Source organism: Phaethon lepturus, unplaced genomic scaffold, assembly GCF_000687285.1.
Source record: "Phaethon lepturus isolate BGI_N335 unplaced genomic scaffold, ASM68728v1 scaffold33143, whole genome shotgun sequence".
Taxonomy (NCBI): domain Eukaryota; kingdom Metazoa; phylum Chordata; class Aves; order Phaethontiformes; family Phaethontidae; genus Phaethon; species Phaethon lepturus.
In genome coordinates, this window is record NW_010527566.1 from 41956 (window position 1) to 48669 (window position 6714).

Here is a 6714-nt window from a genome sequence, read left to right on the forward strand (position 1 = left end):
TTATCTTTCTTAAGCAGCTGTCAGAGAAAATACTGGGATCACAAACATGTACAGAGATATGAGTAACAGTTTCTAACATAGGGTTTCTCAGATTACCAGTGAGCCTGTGCACTTACTTGTTCATTCCTTGAACCTAAAAATCAAGATCTTCTTATATCAATTTATAGACTGTAAATGATCTTCTAGATTACACAATAATATGAGGTAGAATTTGTGGAAGTTTCAAATGACAACACAAACTTGTAATCTCTTGTAAATATAATGTAGTCATGAAAATAAAGTGGCAGTCTGACAGAGCAAATCTTTTACAACTCCAGGGGAGTACTGTGGGAGAATATTGCAAATTCTATTATAGAAAATACAGACCTAACAGTCACAGAGCCAAGAACAAGTATAAAGAACAGAATGAGTTAAGAGAAAAGAACAAGATATAGGAAACAAACAAACAAAAAAAAAAACCCACAGTAGAAAATCAGTTGATCTAGGGAATCTGCCTGGATGGTAGGAGAAAGATGCTTCGAGAGATCTGGGATATTTTACGCTGGCAAAAGTGTCAGAGAAAATTAATTCCCACAAAGCCCATATAAAATTTTTTAATGTATCCTATGAAGTTTGTCTGAGACAGACATCCTTTCCACCCTCTCCCCTCCACACCAAAGAACCACACAATGATCAAATGAGATCTTTTACTCCTTTATATCAAGTTGGATGCTGAGGAGAAAACACTAAAGAACAACTTTTCCTGGACAAAAATTTATCTGTCTTTGTAAAGTTTTATTGTTGGTCAGAAAAAAAGAGGTGGCATAATACAGCTGAATGATCTTGGAAGTAAAACCATCACTCAAACTCTTTAAAGATTTCCTACCCATTTTTCGTATAGCATTGATGGAATATTTGGTCCAGATTAATGTAATTGTTTATATTAACCTAGTTATATGAGGGATAAGTGAGAGTCACAATTTCTTGAAAAATTTGCAAACATTTCAAATCAAAGAAAAAAAAGAGACCAAGCATTCCATCAGAAAGCTTCTTAAACAGATTCTGCATGACTGTGAGGGGGAAAACAAAAACAAAAACAAAAACAAAACAAACAAAAAAAAGCCAACAAAAGCAAAGGTTTGCAGAGAACTGAAAAAAACTTTAGGAATATAGATGAGCCGAGTTCACTGAAACAATCATTCTCTTTGAATAAACAGTTTTTAGACAAATTTTATAGCACCAGGATGACATCAAGTGGCTATTCAAGCCAATTACTCCACACGTGCTGGAAATAGTCATTGTGACATCTCCTTGATAAACTATTCTTATTGTGTAAACATAATTGTATTACCAACAACTGCCTCTATTTTAAATTCAATTTTTGCATGTCTTCAAGTCCTCCGTGCTTTCCTCAAGCCTCCCTCCAGAAATAACAACCCTAGAAACCTTCCAATTCATGAAATAAATCTTTTTCATCTAGTACCTTTCAATTCAGAAAATCAGAAATGTAGATTTCTTCAGATTTAACAAGTTTATTAAACTTTGTAATAACTGAAATAATTAGGCTTAACTAGTCAGACTTTAACTAGAGGGAAAGAAATTCATCTAGTACCTTGAAAGATCTTCTTGGTGTGTAAGGCAGGTTATTAGTAATTGAAAGAAATTTCACATCTTAATACAGCGGGAACAACCATTTACTGAAACAACTTCCCCAGTGATGTGGGAGATTTCCCATCGCTGGAGGTTTTCAAGATGCGGTTGGACAGGGTGCTAGATAATCTCATCAAGGCTCCCTTTCCCATAGGGTTGGACCATATGATCTTTTGAGGTGCCTTCCAACCTGGGCTATTCTATGATTCTATGGTCTAGACAAATAACAGCTGTAGCTTCTGATAAGCTTGTATTAAGTCGATTAAAATATGATAACCAGTTTAGAACTAGTTAATAGATAAACATTTCAAGCACCTTTTGACTTTATTAATAATATGTTTCACTACAGTTTGTATTTCTCAACATTTTATTCCAAGAAACGTCCATACTCAAACATGGCAGTAAGGATTATAGTCGAAAACTGAATTTGTAGACAAATATCTAAGAGTGTTGATAAGACAATATCTTTCCAACATGAAGAACGTGATATTAAAAGTTTACAGGTTTCCTTCTTAGCTATTGCACAGAATATAAGTAAGTCTTCTCAAAGAAGAAAATTTATTCATAAATAGCAGAGGTAATGGAATCTTCCTATGGATTTGTATCCTTTGATCCTCCTACCAAGCTTTACTCACTACAAGAACCTCACCCTTATTCCAAAGAACCAGATGTATTCAGCCTGCTTTTCCTTTAGTGGGACATTGAATAAATCTCCTGCATCTAAGTGCCAGTTTCCAGATTCTCATAGGAATTTAAGTATATTTGAGATTTGCTTGTATGAGTAGCTATCATTTCAAATGTTATTATGGGTGTAATGACCAGATGGGGAGACAGAGACGTAGTGTTACTAGTAAGCTTTGTTTCCCCAAGGAGGTAGTAAAAAAAAAAAAAAAAAAAAAAAAAAAACCCCCCCCCCCCCCCACCCAACTACTGCCCTAACCAAATATCAGTTTTCAAAGTGTCTGTTTCCCTTCTTTCTCGTGTTCTCCCAATGCCCTATATGAATTTATTGGAGGCTAAAAGTCTTCCACATACCTTTTGTTCATTCATTTTTCCCCAATCTAAATGTACCTATAGGTATATACCTTGCAAAAGATTCCTATAGGAGTTTTGTCCAAACCTTGTCTTGGCAGCAGTTTCTACTCTGCTTGCACATCAACTACTACCTTCATTCAAATACTCAAATGACACCAAGCTGTCGAGTTCTGCCAAGAGTTCCTCTAAGTTATGTTGTCATGTTTTTATTTAAAAGCTGTGATTGACTCTTGGAAATATATTTTTATCCACTGTGAAGCCCACAGTAAGCAGATCTGTGCTACTTCCTAGAAAAGCAGACCTTAAGGAAGCTACTCATCTAGAAGAACTAGGCTGCCCTTCAGAGCCTAATAATCACCCAAAAGTCCTCAGGGACTTTTCTAACAAGACAGTCACCTTGTATTGTCTTGGGCTTTCAGAACTGGACTTGATGAGGAATGACAGCTCTTAGTCATGGCAGACTCTGGAACCAATAAACTTCTTTTAGATGACAGACAAAAAACATGCTGCATTTAATCTGTGATTTTATGCTACTGGGTGTAACACACATTTTTAAAAGTTTTTGTCCTCTAAATATCTATACATTTTTTTGCTCCAATAATTTATTCATATTGAAAGTAGTTTTAGAACAATAAAAGCACTAGGGTTGCAGGTATTACCAGGATTAATTTAACCAGCGTTAGAGTACCAGCAACTTTATAATCACCAGAGTTAGCATAAACGTTTGATTCTGTTTTCGCTGAAAGTCACAGCAAAATGCATGAGGTTTTAACAGGAATAGACTTGTGATCCTAACATTTTTAGTACTTTATGTTTGAATTTTTTAAATATTTCCTTTTAGTAAAACACTGAAAATGCAAGCATCTGTAAAGTTCAGGCCATTATCCCTTTGAAGACTTCAAGCTATTGCTAGCCACTTAGTCTTACAAGTAACTGGCCAAGCATTTAGCCAAAGTAGTTCAATTGGCTTTTTCTAGTGGCATTCCCTTTTTATGTCCACCTTTGGTAGCTCTACCAATTAATTTTCTTTCCTTGCTTCAAGATCAAAAGGATGTTCGTTCATGACTTCTTTGTTCAGAATATTTTTGGCCTTTCACTTTTAGGACAAACTAGAGAGTCAACTGTAAGCTTTGAAAGTATATTTGATTGCCATGATGCACAGATAAGAAATCATACCCCTATTTTAGTCATAGACTGAAAATAAAGAATACAAAATTAAGTGCTAACCAACTGACATCATTAAGTTATTGCCTGTAGAACACTGTCAGAGAATAGAAACATGGGGCACTCATCTAAAGCACTTTATACACATTACTTTAAATAGTATTTGATAAATATTTATAAACATTAGTCATACCACAAAACCTGAAAGATAGACAGGACATCTTATTTCTTAAAAAAGGACAGATAAAACAAATTAGGAAACCTGCTCTTATTGTTGTCAGATGCATGTTCCAATTTCCATAACATATTTTTCAAAGGTTTCAGGTCTTTTTCTCCAAATTAAGGCTAATAGTATGAGTGTCAGAGAGAGAGCATGAGCAAGCACAGGAAGAGAAAGAGAGCACATGTGCACACAAAAACTCCTGAAAGTAATTTCCCATAGGCTTGAGCTTATAACAATGGAAAAAATCTAACAACAAACACCTGTAGAATCTCTACAATGAGAATCTCTCAATCAAAGAATCTCTCTCTTAAGAACCTCTATTAGGGGTTCCTTTTTAACAATAATTCAACATGTTTGCAATACTGACATCACTGGGAAATTCAAACTTTTCCAAGTACAGGAGCAAAGGAACAAAGGGATTGTAATGCAGCAGTCAATATAAAGCCAGAGAGAGATGCTTTCTTTCCAAATTCCTAGAGAATTTGCGTCCTCAATTTCTTTTGGCACAGAAAAGACTGGGAAAGAATGTGGTCTGAGTACAAACAGGATGTTTGGATACCTTCCTTTTTAAGCATGAGGAAGGACCTTTACTGGCAGACTAGAGGAAGACATGAATTAGAGAAGTTGAGACAGTGGAGAAAAAATAAGTTACTGAAGCAGTCATATTGAATGCTAAGTACTTTGTAAACATCAGAATTACTTTGCCTTTATTTAACTGTTTTCATGAGAAAATATCCGAAAGTCTAAATAAAAATATGTTAATGCATTATCACCTAGCAACCTGAGGCTTGTTTTAGGTTTATTTTTTTGAAGGTCAGATCCTTACTTGATGGAAGTTCACGTAGTTCCACTAACTTAGCTGTAACCAGCTGAAGTTTCATGAGTTATAGCCTAATATCGACAGGAAACATACAACTTTTACAACTGCAATGCCTGCCACAATGATAAAAAATTACTTTTTCCTTTCTGATGTGGACTGCTATTATAACTTGAGGTATAGTCACAAAGGAGCAATTAAGGAAAACTTTTTTAATTAATTTCTGGTCCTACTGAATATGCAGAACTTGATATTGCAAATTAAAAGCAGATTGTAAAACAACTAGATAAAATAACTTAGTTGTTTTTGATTCATTAATGCAATCCTGCATGGTGAATCTAGCCATCAAGAATGCTTATGCTGTTGCTTAGTCAACTGCAGGCAAATTAAAAGCTTCAGAAATAGCATAATACAAGATCAGACCCTTTCATCGACAGACCAATGTTTTCCTTTTGATACGGGCATGCTGGCAGCATCACTTACGACTAGTCATTTTGTTCTTACCTAGTTTTAGCTCCAGCTAAGCTTGGCCTTAGAGATCTCATCTCGTAAGTGCTCAAACAATGCTTTTATAGCACCTTCCATTGGCACCTATTCTAGTCTCCTCTTTCTATTATATCCTCTTTTTGCATTACGAAGCCATAACTGACTATCTAGTGTTGGCCATGGTCTTGTTTTGAGCAGGAGGTTGGACCAGATGACCCACAAAGGCCTCTTCCAATCAATATTTCTATGACTCTGTTAATACTTTTTTTCACTCAGTATTGATTTCTAAACTGATATTAAATGTTACATTAACAGTACATATAAAAGTTATTTTTTAGTGCAATTTACTCACCAGAATACAGTCAATATTAGTTTTAGAAGCCACAGGGTACCAATCCCACTTAGTAATCAGTAGTCGTTATCTCAGGAACAAGTTATTTTGACAAAAATTTTGGTGCTTATACTGAACTGTCATTATTCAAATGAAAATATTTTCTTTGAAGAACTATTACTGTGCTGGTTCTTAATAAGTTAAGAAAGAGAAAGATGACAATTTCAGGCCCTAAATGTTGATTATTGGCTGGTATCATCTGATGATACACATAGACATTTTAGTATACAGGCAAAAATATGTCGTCTTATTTTCCACATCATGCGAAAACAATCTGATAAAATCACTTCATTTTGCCACATAGGGTTCAATTCCCTATTCCTTTACATGTCATCACAATAATTTATACCTGTTCCAAGGGTATGCAATTTTTTACCAATCTGGACTGGTTTCATTTAACACCTAATTTCACTCAGCATATGTTCAAATTAGTACATGAGGTGCAAACCAGTGGTGAATTAGGATTCAAGGCAGATTACTGTCTGGTAATTAAAATTTCATAATACACTTATAGAATGAAAGTTCATCTAAGGCAATTCCTAAGAGTACAGCTAAGTACACATGAAGGTGTTTGAAACTCTTAGTTCTGTCACCTGACAAGCAGACAGAGGTTTGGGTTAGCCCAAGGATGTAAACTAGATAGGAGTTATTCCCAGATATGTGTCTAGATATACCTCGTTCAAACTGTCTCCAACTCTGTACCACTGGGATATCCTAGCGAGACTAGGCAGCAAAACCAAAGTAGGGCTGAGCCCATTTCCTTGTGGACTTTGCCTCCAGATCTGCAGAAATAAAATACTGTCACAGGCGAAGCAGTCTTAACATTCAAGGAGTTATTTATTGCAAATTAACACAAACTTCTAATCACCAATTCAGGTACTGGGAAAAAAAAAAAACACATAAGTAATTAAACAAACACTTATGGAAATGTCTTTCTCCCCACCTCACCAGGCTCAGCTCAAGCCACAC